Source organism: Benincasa hispida, chromosome 5 (genome assembly GCF_027475165.1).
Source record: "Benincasa hispida cultivar pf3 chromosome 5, pf3_genome.v1.1, whole genome shotgun sequence".
Taxonomy (NCBI): domain Eukaryota; kingdom Viridiplantae; phylum Streptophyta; class Magnoliopsida; order Cucurbitales; family Cucurbitaceae; genus Benincasa; species Benincasa hispida.
The window spans coordinates 26,929,673-26,943,499 of NC_143482.1; the positions used below are offsets into that span (position 1 = coordinate 26,929,673).

A 13,827-nucleotide genomic window follows, 5' to 3' on the forward strand; every position below is an offset into this window, starting at 1 on the left:
TTGATACCCTTGATACACTTTTGATATACACTTGATACACTTGAAATGCAACCGATACACATTTGTTACACTATTGATAGATATTTGATACCCTCGATACACTTGATATGCCATTGTTATATAATTAATTAACAAACAACAAAAAGAAAATATAATAAATAAAATAGAGGTAGGAAAGTGGACGTCCATATCCATTAATATTGATGTAATGAAATTGGCGGCTAATGGTTTGAAGTGAAAGGAGAAAGAATCCTTAACAACAGCAAACTCAAAAAATAAATAAAATAAAATAATTAAAAATGAAATTAAAAACTAAAATTAAAAATAAAAATAAAAAAATAAAAGCATGCATTTCTCCTCAAATGTATAACACAAAGCTTTGTGTTGACGAAACACGCAGTAGCCCTTTTTGGTGGCTGAGCAGCCAAATCCAAATCTATTTCTTTAATTAAACCTCTTCGGCCTTTTTAATTGTCCAAATTATATGGATATATACCCACATTCTTCTAAACCTATTTCCTTTCTTTTACTTCAATCAATATTCATTTACTTTATATGGGTAACTCAGTTATTAATGTCTAGATCAACATGTCTTTCAAATCATGGATAAATCGTAGATAAAACACAAATAGAAGTGAAAATAGTGTTTATAAGCTTAATTTTCAAAAATTAAAAACTAAAAATAAAATAATAACTAAAGGGACCTTAGCTATTGTGATTTTCATTTTTGTCTCATATTTGTTAATATATGTTATGCTTCCATATTCTCCAAATTATGTAAAAGCCAAGCCAATAAGTATTATTTATTGATTAATGTTATTCTTATTGTTTACTCCACTTCCTGTATAGACCAAATGAATCCCCTTTCAAATCTTCCAAACAAAGCAAAAGGGCACAAAGTACTTCATCTTCTTCTTAAGTTCTTAATTATTTTATTTGCTATTCTCTTACATGATCCTATAAATACCACCAACAACCTCTCCACACACAACACCATTGTATTCCATTTTCTGTACCACATTTTCTCTCAAACATAACCAGGAAAAAAAAAAAAATTTTCAAATATCTCCAAAAGAGAAACTAACTAAAATGACCATCCTTAGAGCCCTTTTAACGCTTTACTTTTCTTATGTGTTTCTCAACTTAAAATGTGTCGGTGCATTGTCATATAATATTGTTAGTTTTGGAGCCAAGGCTGATGGAAAATCAGATTCAATACAAGCATTTCAAAAGGCATGGGACCATGCATGCGGGTCCATAAAACCAGCCTCTATTTATGTGCCTAAAGGAAGATTTTATCTTCGGAGTGGAAAATTCAATGGACCTTGCAAGAATAAAGCCATTTTCATACGTATTGATGGAACTCTGGTGGCTCCCTCTGACTTTCGAGTTATTGGCAACTCTGCAGCTTGGATCATGTTTAAGAATGTTGATGGAGTAACGATCTTAGGTGGAATTCTTGATGGTCAAGGAACCAAATTATGGGCTTGTAAAACTACTGGCAACAATTGCCCAACTGGTGCCTCGGTATGTAAATTAATTAAACAATCTATAATTTGGGAAACCTTTTTATCAATTTTTAATTAATTTATATTCTCTTAAGACAACTTCATGTGTTTTATTTTAGAAGTATTGGGTACAAGTATCATTCATGATCTAACTTGGAAACCCATTGGATATGGCCATAACATGCTTCTCTTTTTAATTTTACGTGCAGACTATTGAATTTTCCTACTCAAAGAATGTTGTGATTAGTTCATTAACATCACTCAAAAGTCAAATGTTCCACATAGTGATCAATCATTGTCAAAATATGAAAATGAAGGGGCTAAAGATCTTCGCCTCAGGTGATAGCCCTAATACTGATGGTATACATGTACAACTATCATCTGATGTGACTATACTAAACTCTAAATAGGCACGGGAGACGACTGTATATCCATCGGTCCTGGCACCTTCAACCTATGGATTGAGAATATCATCTGTGGACCTGGTCATGGAATAAGGTACATCTTATTATTATGATATTACAAATTTCTAAATACATAAAGAAAATGAAAAATTTATCGTTGTGTTAATGTATTTTGGTTGGTTTTGCAGCATTGGAAGTCTAGCAAAAGATCTACAAGAGGCCGGGGTGCAAAATGTTACAGTAAAAAATGCATTATTTTCACGCACTCAAAACGGGGTGAGAATCAAGGCATGGGCTAGGGCAAGCAATGGGTTTGTTAAGAACATTATCTTCAAAAATATTGTAATGGATAATGTGTACAACCCAATTCTTATTGATCAAAATTATTGTCCACGCCATAAAGGATGTCCAGACAAGGTATGAACTTAATCAATTAATATGTCTAGCTATGAGATACTTAACATCAAAACTAGAATTTGGATATTTGTTTTTCTAATTATCTTGCTATTTTACTTAATAGGCTTCTGGAATCAAAATTAGCGATGTGACATACCAAAACATTCATGGAACATCAGCCACTAAAGTTGCAGTAAAATTTGATTGTAGTTCTACAAATCCATGCAATCAAATAAGGTTGGAGGATGTCAAACTTAGTTATATGAATCAAATGGCTCAAGCTACCTGTAGCAATGCTAGAGGGATTGCCACTGGTCTTGTTCAACCTACTAGTTGCGTCTAACATCAATATTGTATATACATATTGCAATCTCATGGATTTTCAATACATCAAGTCACTCTATGTATGTAATTTGAGTTTGCAACAAAAAAAAAAAAAAATGTAATTTTCTTTTTTCTTGGAGATTTTTTTTTTTATAATTTAGTTATTCTTTAATATCATGTTTATATAAAATTCATGACTTTATTTTAAAGATGATGTCTTTCTTTAATTCCCATCAATATTCTATCTTCTGTCTTTCAACTTTTGCTATACCCCTAAACATTGTACTTTATTTCTAACATATCCTTGAACATTGGAAAATTTCATTAATACTCTCGATTTTTTTTTCTTTTTGTTAAAGAAGATTCAAAAGTATCATTTTTCTTTATTTTTTATCAGAAATTGTCAGTTTTTTGTTTAAAAAATATTCCTGAACATCCAAAAGTTTGATTAATACTTTTAAACTTTTAAAAAATAAAAAATACCCTTACAGTTAGTATACGGATATAACACAAAAACCATTAACACCTCATTTTGAAAATACTACTAATAACTTTCAAAAGTTGCATGAATACTCTTCACTTTAAAAAAATTATAAAATGCTATTCCATTAGTATATGGACGTAACCATATATATATATATATATATATATATATATATATCTCACCACCTCCCTCTTTCATTTCGTTCCTGAAATTTTAAAGCTCATCCGTCACAAAGAATACCGATGTAAAAATAGATGCCCTAGCAATTACAAAGACAACAAGTAAATAACAAACAATAAACCGAGAGAATAACACTCAGAGTTGGGTAACCCAATACGGTGATATACCATCTATGTATGGTGAGTAGTGTGCCCTAGAAAGATAATTACATACATATAATAGCATGTTGTATGGACAGAATACCACTTATTTGAAGTTATAATAGCTAGTAAGATATAATAGCATGTTGACAGTAAGATATAATAGCCAAGTCTAACTTAATGCATTATCATTCCTTAGGTTTCGTTATCTTTTGCTATTGATGACCCTGGAATCCTTGCAATCGAGCCATAACTATAACTTAAACCTACTGGTACACAAATTAAGCATGCTTTAGATGCAACTACGGTCACTTACAACATCATAGCGTGGACGAAGGAACATACAAGTATTAGCAATTTAGTCATCAATTAAATCTACTAGCATGCTCATCTTAAGAGTTCAATCAAAGAATAGAAATCAAGAAGAAGTAGATAATCCCAAGAACATATATCAAAATCTCATAAAATCCATAAAAATGCCCAAAAAGCCTCAAAACCATTGTTGGGCCTTCAGTCATTTATCAAGACTTGAATCTCTCTTCTGATTTGAAAAACCTCTTGTGACTATTCTTTTCGACTATAAATGATGGAATCGTCCATTTTGATATATAAAAAAATAATTAATTTGAAAATGCTATTAAAAAAAAGTAAATTAATAATATAAAAATAAATAAATAAGCTAAATACAAAAAGATATAAGACGAGATTTGATCACCTCCTACATATTTAATACTTTCCGCTACAAAAAGATTAAGAATACCCATCGCATTGGTAATTCCATCAATTACCCGTCAATCAAAATAATAAGTTAATTCAGCTAATACTCTTATACCTCCAATCAATGATGGTCTATAAAAAGCATCTATGTAACTACGATTATATGACCAATTATATATTATATTTATAATTTTTTAAAAAAATAAATTACTAATAAAACATTTAACAAATGAATTACGAAAATTCAAATTTTGTAAAGATGAATAAGCGGGCTTATAGAAGAAAACGCTATAAATATTCCGAAAGAAAGCTATACTCATAGAGAAAGTTTCATTTTTAACATATTCATACCAATTTTCAAATCTTTAGAACTTTCATGTAACAAGTTTATAGACGGCTTTAACCATTTGTCTAATTTATTCAAATAAATTGCTTCTTGACTGAATTGAGTGAAGAAATTCCTATGACTCCAACAAACAAAGTAAATAGGGATAAAACAAACATCGATAATAGCATACTATTATCTGATTCATAGGTATACAAAAAAGTATTTTTAGTACCAAAATGATGTATAATTTTTGTTACATTACTGTCAATTTGATATGTTGTTTTTTTCACCAAAAAATAAGCCCTTTCATTATTATTCATTGTTAATAATGATAAGAAACAAAAGTTTTTTTGAATGATTTTTTATCCTTCTTTACCCCATAATGATATTGACATGATAGTCAATATGGGACCTCACCACCGATCAATGCATGGTATTCTTTAACTCATCCTTACTTTGGATGAAACTGTGAACCAATATTGGGTTATTTACATAGAGGGATGGAAAAAATTGCAGAAAACCGAACAATTATACAATATCTACCTTATGTAACACGTAGAGATTATTTAGCTACTATGTTTACAGAAACAATAATCACAAATAGTCCAGAACAATTGGGAAATATTCAAGTATTTTTAGTACGAAAATGGGAATAGTAACAAAAGGGCACATAATTTTTGTTACATTACTATCAATTTGATATGTTGTTTTTTTACCAAAAAAGAAGATCTTTCATTATTATTCATTGTTAATAATGATAAGAAACAAAATTTTCTTTTAATGATTTTCAATCCTTCTTTACCCCATAATGATATTGAATAAAGGGAGTTATTTGTTTTTCCATTGTAGTTTTTACAATAAAAGTTTAAATGTCTATCAACAGTAAGTAAGTAGATGTGAAACATACAAAATGTTGTCAATCCTGCTATGGAATAGGCTATTATTGCAAAAATCGGTGAATACAACCAATTATCATCAAGAATTTCATCTTTGGACCAAAAGAAGGCAAGGGGTGGAATACCACAAACAGAAAGGGTACCTAATAAAAAAGTACTTTTTTGTAATTGGCACATGCTCTATTAAACCACCCATAAGAACCATATTCTAACTTTTATTTGGAGAATATAAAATATGGGACAGCAAAAGAATTGACTGTTGAGCGGTATGAGGTAGGAAATTCTCAAGTACGGTTCTAAGGGAAGGAATTTACCTACCTATTCTCCACTCGACAAGGAGATTATGAAATTGTGAAGGCTTGGTTCAATCAAGCCCCTGAGTATTGGAAACAAGCTATAACACTTACTCCCAGTAATTATATTGAAGCCCAAAATTGGTTGAAGATCACAAGACATTTCAAATAAGAAAACTCTACTTTTTTTAAAAAATTTTAATTATTAACTGCTATGCTATTATGAAACTTTTCTTTTGATAAATATTTTCAAATATGAATGTTTTGTCTAAATATATAGTTGTTATATTTCGCTACTATTAGTTAGAAATTTTGATATTTTGATATTTTTTATAATTGTTATAACTGTTTTTTGTCTGCATCAGTCAAATCAAATAAAACCGAGCTTAGAGCTCTGAAGTCGGCCTAACTGCCCTCTCCCAATCCTAAAAATGAAAGAAATTATTCATAGAAACCCTATAGTGCCATGACATTATAATTCTTGAGGGCTTCATTGTTAGAGCATAGCATTGCACCTGATGTCGCTCAGTGCTTATGTGCCCTCACGTGCATGACTACGCACGCAACCCTTCATTTTATCGCACACCCATGTAGCATCATGGGGGCACAAGGGAGCACTGCAGTGCTGCATGCAATTTCCCAAAAACAAACTCCCGAGAAAAAGCACTGATCATGTCATCGCTGCTTTGATGTGTCACGCCTCTAAGAGTATTTTGGCCATTTTTGCTCTTTGAAGCCCAATTGCTCTTTTTAGATCCTAATTGCTTCAAGTTAATCACGAATGGTCTGTAATAGTTGATTCTACCTTTGTGATGGATAGTATAAGCAAGCAATGAAAGCAATCCGAATCAATAACCACTCTAGTTACACTTAATTTTAGTTTTAAAAGCATGTAAAACATATTTTCACAGAATAGGGTTTCCAAATGACAAACCTTTGAAGAATCCTCCAAATTCTAGCTACTCTCTTTGAATTCTAAACTTAAAAAACTCAGTGAACCACCAAGAGATCTTCTCTACTATTCCCAGCCTTGAATTTGAGTAGTAGAACTCAAGGTTAAAGTGAATTGTGAAGGGAATGATGTGGGTTTTAGAGAATAAGGAAAAACTACAAAAATTATGAATTTCTAGCCTTCAATCAACTTCAATCAAAGAAATTGGATGCTTTTATTTCAACCTTTCATACAAGCACTCAAATAATCTGGTCAATGCCACTTCCAATTGTAAAAAATAAGTGGGTTAGGTGTTTGTATAATGTGTAAACACACCCAATTTGGAAAAATGGGATTTTTTCACTATCATGATTAATTTTCAAATTAAATTTTAATTTAATTCATTAAAAAAATAATGAAATTCAAAATTCAAAATTCAATTTTTCAGATTGAATAAAAAATTGAAAATTAATTTTATTTTAATTAATTAAATAATAATTTAATATCAAATATTAAATTGATCAAACATGTAATTTTAAATACGAATCCTATTCATGTAGTTAATATTTAAATTATAAACTCTCCAGTTTCGTTTAATTTCGATAAATTAAACGTTAATTATATCGAATATAATTATACAAACTCTAAATTCAATTTGAACACTTCAAATTGAAAACCTTAAATTCAATTTGAAATTTTCAAATTGAAATTCAATTTGTACACTTCAAATTGAAATCATCTCAAGTTCACTCAATTTACTAATCCAAGGTATTCATGTTTTACGAGCTAGTAGAGGGACCTTATGGACTTACAGATCATGAGGTCCAACGATTTGAGATTAATTGCTAAAACTTTTTAAACCGAATTAATCAATATTCATTAACTACCGAGTCACACCACTATAACTCGATAGTTGCACTCTCTTCACTGTAGATATATTTGTGTCCATTTGATTTAACCATAATCAGTAAGTCGACCGTTCACCATTGTTCGTAATAACAGCTGGGTCAAATATTGTTTTACCCCCGAAATTACATCTTGATCTTTAAGTTCTACTGATCATCTAATGAACAATTGGTTTGTGATCCAATCACTAAATCGAATCCTTCTCAAGCCAATGAGAGGGTGGGGCACCTTCTTCAAGACTTGGATTTAGTATTAAGAAAATAACATTCCTCCTATTCCTAAATCGGGTAGGCATCAATTCCATCTTGCACCCTATGTCCCTAGCTATCTACTTGATCTTACACATGAAATGGGAGGCTTATTGAACCGACACTGTTGAGTCAGCCCTCACCTATGAAAATCTAAGAATCATCCCAAATAAACAGAAGTTCATAGTTAGCTTAGGATTAAGATCGAGTTACCTAGGTCATCTAAGCGTAATAGTCAGTCTTAAATAGTAAACAGCGTTATAAAGTAAGAATGACTTATTTCTTAGTCCGATCTTATGCAAACTCATTAGATAGGATGCCCCATTTCTCGTGTCAATACATGGACGAATTAGGATCACTTCGTTTGTAGCACCTTAAAATAAATTATAATAACTCTAGAGTGGGCCATTTCTGATATTGTTACGAGAACAAGCTACCCAACTTTATTCATATACTATAGATCGTTTTGGCTATTTATTCGAACTTGATCCATCTTTATGTCTCCACATAAAGTTCAAGTATTCATATAATAGCCATGGATCTTAGTTTATTGAATTTAGTATTTACGAATGCAATTTACAAATTCAATAACAACTTTATTGAGTAAATGTTGAATAACATCTTTATTGATAACAGAAAATGTTTAACTTTACAAACTGCAGATTTTAGGATATACAATCCAAAAACTTCCACTTGGACTAAAACTCTAATGGATGAATATATACAAATATATATAATGTTGAGTTCAATGAGAAAAAAATACAATAGAACAAATACAATAAACTAGGGTATCAGATACCCATTATTTCTTCTACTTGCCCTAGAACTAAGTATTTCGTAGTTCGAGGGTGGGTCCCACTTGGTGACCCTCGAACACTTTAGTCGAGAGAGCCTTTGTAAAAGAATCAGCAAAGTTATCTTGTGAGGGTATGTGCATGTGATAACGGGCAGAAATGCACGTTATTACAATGCAAAGATATAAAAAATGTAGGATTTGGATGGTAAAAATATGTAAAATCGTGTCCAAAAGCACTAAGTTGAGAACATTGTGATCACATGCGCCCATTGCATTAAAGTAGCTAATTTACGTATTTTGTGTAGGAAAATGTATTGGCGCAAGGCAGAATTGCGATCCAAGGAATTCAACGTCCAAGCGCATTAGAAGATTGTGACTCGCAAAGCTATGCGATCGTATGCGTTCGCAAATATTTGCTCAAAGAAGTGGCCGCATAAAGACGGTGCATCAAGGTGAAAGCTTAATAAATCATAATGGGATAGAAAGCTGATGACGGTCGAATCCAAATTTAGTTGACAAGCCATTAATGACACACTGTAGCAAGTACACTCAACATTTTGGTGACAATTAATTGGCGCACCAGACAAAGATTTAATAACATTCCATCAATGCAATCATTTGAAAGAAAAGCACTTCACCCTGAAGCTCTATAAATACCGAATATCACCTTCGTTAAAGGAGTTCACTATTTCAAAATTTTGGAGTTCTTTTTCACCACATACATAGAGATAATAGATAGTCGTAGTCGATAATATTTATACTTAGAGGCGGAAGCGAGTGAAGAGAGAAGACGCTGGAAGATCATTCCTGGTCAGCTCGAGAATGGAGAGAGGGTCGACTCTTGTGAAAGCAAGAACATTCTTTTGGGCAGAGTAGAGAAAAATATAGTGTAAAAGCCTTGGGGAGCAAGACATTGCTACCAGGCTCCCTATCCTAACTTCCTATTGTCATTCTGTATTCTGATTTCATTTATAAAATAGAATTTTCATCTCTACATTTGTTCACCATCTTTACATTACGCATGAGTAACTAAACTTCCGAATAGGATGAGAAGCACTTAGCTAGCATGACCTAAGATCTTCATTTTATGCGAGCGTCTTGTCTTATGTATGCGTCCATCACCCCTTTAGAGATACTTGATAGATTAGTCTAAAGAAAGAACCTAGACTTGAGAGAGTAAGGTTAGAATCTAGGCTTGAGAAAGTCAGATTAGAACTGCATCAGAAAGAGATAGAAAATTAGAGATAAGTTCTATTTGCTAACATGCATCGCATGCACCCTAGAAATAGGATATGATAGTATGCAGTCGCCTTGTGTATGTATGTGCCATTCATCATCACATAGACAAGAATAGAGGCTTAGACATAAGTCCTATAGACATCATCGTATACATCGCATGCGTCTTAAAATTAGAAGCTATAGCATTTGCATTGAGAGATGACCTGTTATTGTATGTATGTAGCATGATCGCATAACTTGAATGCAATCTTAGGAAGTGTTAGCTAAATCCCTTTTCAACCTGTTCCTCGCATACTCATTGTAACTTTCGCTGTTATTAACTCTTTTCTCAATTTTTCCGCATAGGATTTATTTTGTAAGAAAACATACCAACCAACTTATTGAATTGATTGTTACCGCAAGGGAATCAGAATTTACCATCGCATATTGTCACCACAGTCCCTGTGTTCAACCCTGGGCTTACCAGGCAACCTAGTAGGATTTATACTTGGATTTTACTAGGAAAGCTTGCGTGTACAACGAATATACCACCATCGTAATATACATCATTATTTCATCATATTCACAATGCATCATCGTGACAATCACGTCTCTTCTATGTACAATCTCCCTAAAGAGATGGTACTTGTACTCAATGTGTTTTCCATGCTTATGGCTTCTAGGTTCCTTCGAGTTTGCTACTACTCCACTATTATCACAATATAGGGTGACTGGCAGGTGCATATCTGGAACTATTTCCGAATCAGTCAGGAACTTTCTGAGCCATACTGCTTCTTTTGCTGCTTCACTTGTAGCTATATACTCAGCTTCCATTATACAACTTTGTTTAATACTTTTCCACACTATTGATCCTCCATTTAGAGTGAAAACTAACCCCAAAGTTTATTTCCTTGAATCAATATTGGTCTAGAAGTCTGAATTAGTGTATCCAGTAAGGATCAAATCCTTAACTCCATACACAAGCATATAGTCCCTTGTTTTTCGAAGATACTTGAGGATGTTCTTAACGGCTGTCTAATGATCATATACTGGATTGGACTGGAATCTGCTGACAATTCCAACTACATAGCATATGTCAAGACGTACACAACATGGCATACATTAAGCTCCCTGCTGCTGATGCATATGAAATTTGTTTCATAACCTCAACCTCTTGAGGTGTCTTAGCACTTTGTTACTTAGACAGATGAATTTCATGTCTGAAAGCAACATTCCTTTCTTGAAATTTTGCATTTTATATCTAGACAACATCTTGTCTATATAGGATGCCAGAGATAATGCTAAAGTTTTGTTCTTGCGGTTCCAAACTATTTGGATTCCAAGAACATATTGTGCTTCTCCCAAGTCTTTCATTTGGAATTGCATAGTAAGCCATCTTTTAACATTAGCCAGAAATTTTACTTCATTTCCTATGACTAGAATATCATCAACATACAAAACCAAAAAAGTGACAGTTTTTTTTTTTATAATCTTCTTGTAAACACAAGGTTTGTCAACATTCTGTACAAAGCTATAAGATTTGATCGCAGTGTCAAATCTCATATTCCAAGATCGAAATGTAAATGGATCTATTAGGCTTGCCAACTTTTTGCTCTTGACCCTGTTCTATAAATCCTTCTAGTTGAAACATATAGATACTCTCTTCAAGATAGCCATTTAAGAAGGCTGTATTGACATCCATTTCCCAGATTTCATAATCATAAAATGCAACTATGGACAAGAGTTTTCTAATAGATTTTATCATGGTAACTGGAGAGAAGGTTTCTTCATAGTCTATCCCCTCTCTTTGGGTAAACCCTTTTGCCACAAGCCTAGCCTTATAAATCTGTACCTTACCAGCTTGGTCTCGTTTTCTCTTTTAGACCCACTTACAATCGATGGGTTTTACCCCTTCTGGTTGATCTATAAGATCCCAGACTAAATTGAAGTACATTGACTCCATTTCAAGGTCCATGGCTTTAATGCACTGGTCCTTATCCACATCTTCCATTGCTTGTTTAAAAGTTAATGGATCCTATAAGCCATCATCTAGTATGATGTCTTGAGTTTCAGTTAAACCCATATACCAGTTAGGCTATTGTACAACCCTCCCACTACGTCAGGGTATTCTCAAGTCTTGAGAAGGATGTGAAGTACCAGTTTCATCGACAACTCTTGTTGATGGACCTACTCAATCAACAACTCTTGTTGAGGAATTTATCGTTTCTTTGGTCATTTCATCTATTAGTAGCCTACTACGAGGGTGATGATTTTTATTATGGTCTTTCTCTAGGAAAGTTGCATTTGTTGATATAAATACTTTATCTTCTTTAGGATTGGTCGTCCGTGAACCCGTGCCTATGGAAATAAAATTTTTATGCACCAAACTAATCCCTTATACTAACTAGCAGTACAAGTAGCAAGTACGTGGTTGAACCTGTTGGGAATGTCCTAGAATTCGCAGTTCGTGTTAAACATTCTATTCTATCAATAATAATGACTTGTTGATTTTGCATCTTACTATGAAAATCCAATAACGCATCTTGGCTATAGTCAGAATGTTGTAACTTTATGTAGTGACATAAATAGGATCAAGTTGACAGTATATAGCCTAAATGGTCTAATAAGTATATGGATGAAATTGGGTATCTCATCCTGGTAACACTATTGGATGCGGCCCACTCTGTAGTTGTTACAAGAAGTTGTAAGGTGCTATAAATGATGTGATCCATAAATTGTTCATGTTGAGATATGAGAGTGGGGGCATCCTATGCAATGAATTTGCATATAGATTGGACCACGAAAATAGTCACTTTTCTTTATAACGACCGTTTACTGTTAAATCTTACTATTTCATTTATTATATAACCTAGGCTAACTCGATCTTAGTCCTGAGCTAGCTATGAACTTCTATTTGTTTGGAATTATCCTTTTATCTACAAACGGTGAGAGTAGTCCAACAGCACTGCTCAATAAGCTTACCATTTTGGGGATAAGACCGGATGAATAGCTGGGAACATAGCCTTGCAAGATGGAATTCACTCCTACCTTATTTAGGGTTAGCAGATAGGTTGTTCTCTTAAGTACTAACTCTAGGTCTTGAACAAATGGGGCCCCGCCTTCTCATGATAGAGAAAGGATTAGATTCATAGAGAATATGAATCAGAATTGTTCATTAGAGGAATCAGTAAGAACTTAAGGAACAAGATGTAGTCAAGGGGTAAAACGATATTTTTACCTAACTGTGATTACAAACAACCTGTGAAGGATCAACTTACTGATTATGGTTATTAAGTGGACATAATATATCTACAGTGAGGGGAGTTCAACTATGGGCTATAGTGGAGTGTCCCATTAGTTAACGAATGAGGGTTAGATCGGACTAATGAGTTTAGCCAATTAATCTCGAATCGTTGAAGCTCATGATCTGTAGGTCCACGAGGTTCCCCTACTAGCTTGTAAATGGATAAGCTTTAGGATAGCTTGAGAAATTAATTTGAAACGTTCAAATTAAACGGAACAAGATAATATATATTTAAATATGATTTAAATATATGAAGATGATTAATGTGCAAAAATTAATTTAATATTTGATATTAAATTAATTAATATTTTAAAGTAATTTATGAAATTAATTTAAGAAAATCAATTTTGAATTAAAATGGTTTTAAAATCATTTTATATTTTAAAAGAAAAATGGAAAATCGTTTTGCATGGTTGCACAAAATGGAGATTGAATTTGCTCCATTACCTTCATCTTTATGCTCACACAAAGGCCATTATCCTCTCTACATTGATTCTCCAAGCATGAGCTACAAGCCATGCACTCCATTTCTTTGCATGTTCATCTACTATATATAAAGAAGATTGGAGTCATTTGAGAGGGATGAATGCAGAATTTTTTAGGGAAAAATTTATGTGAGAAGAGACTGTCTTCTTTCATCGGCTGCCATGAGCTCTTCTTGGTTCTTCACTTCTTCAAGCTATTCTCGAGTCACACTACTCTGCCTAAATCTCCAAGAGCATAGTAGGGAAGGTTTTAAGGTAGTTCATGGTGA

General features: G+C 32.8%; 1 pseudogene; it reads left to right on the forward strand.

Moving 5' to 3' along the window:
- Positions 1-1,089: 1,089 nt before the first annotated feature.
- Positions 1,090-2,651, forward strand: LOC120077261 (polygalacturonase-like; annotated as a pseudogene).
- The last annotated feature ends 11,176 nt before the right edge of the window (positions 2,652-13,827 follow it).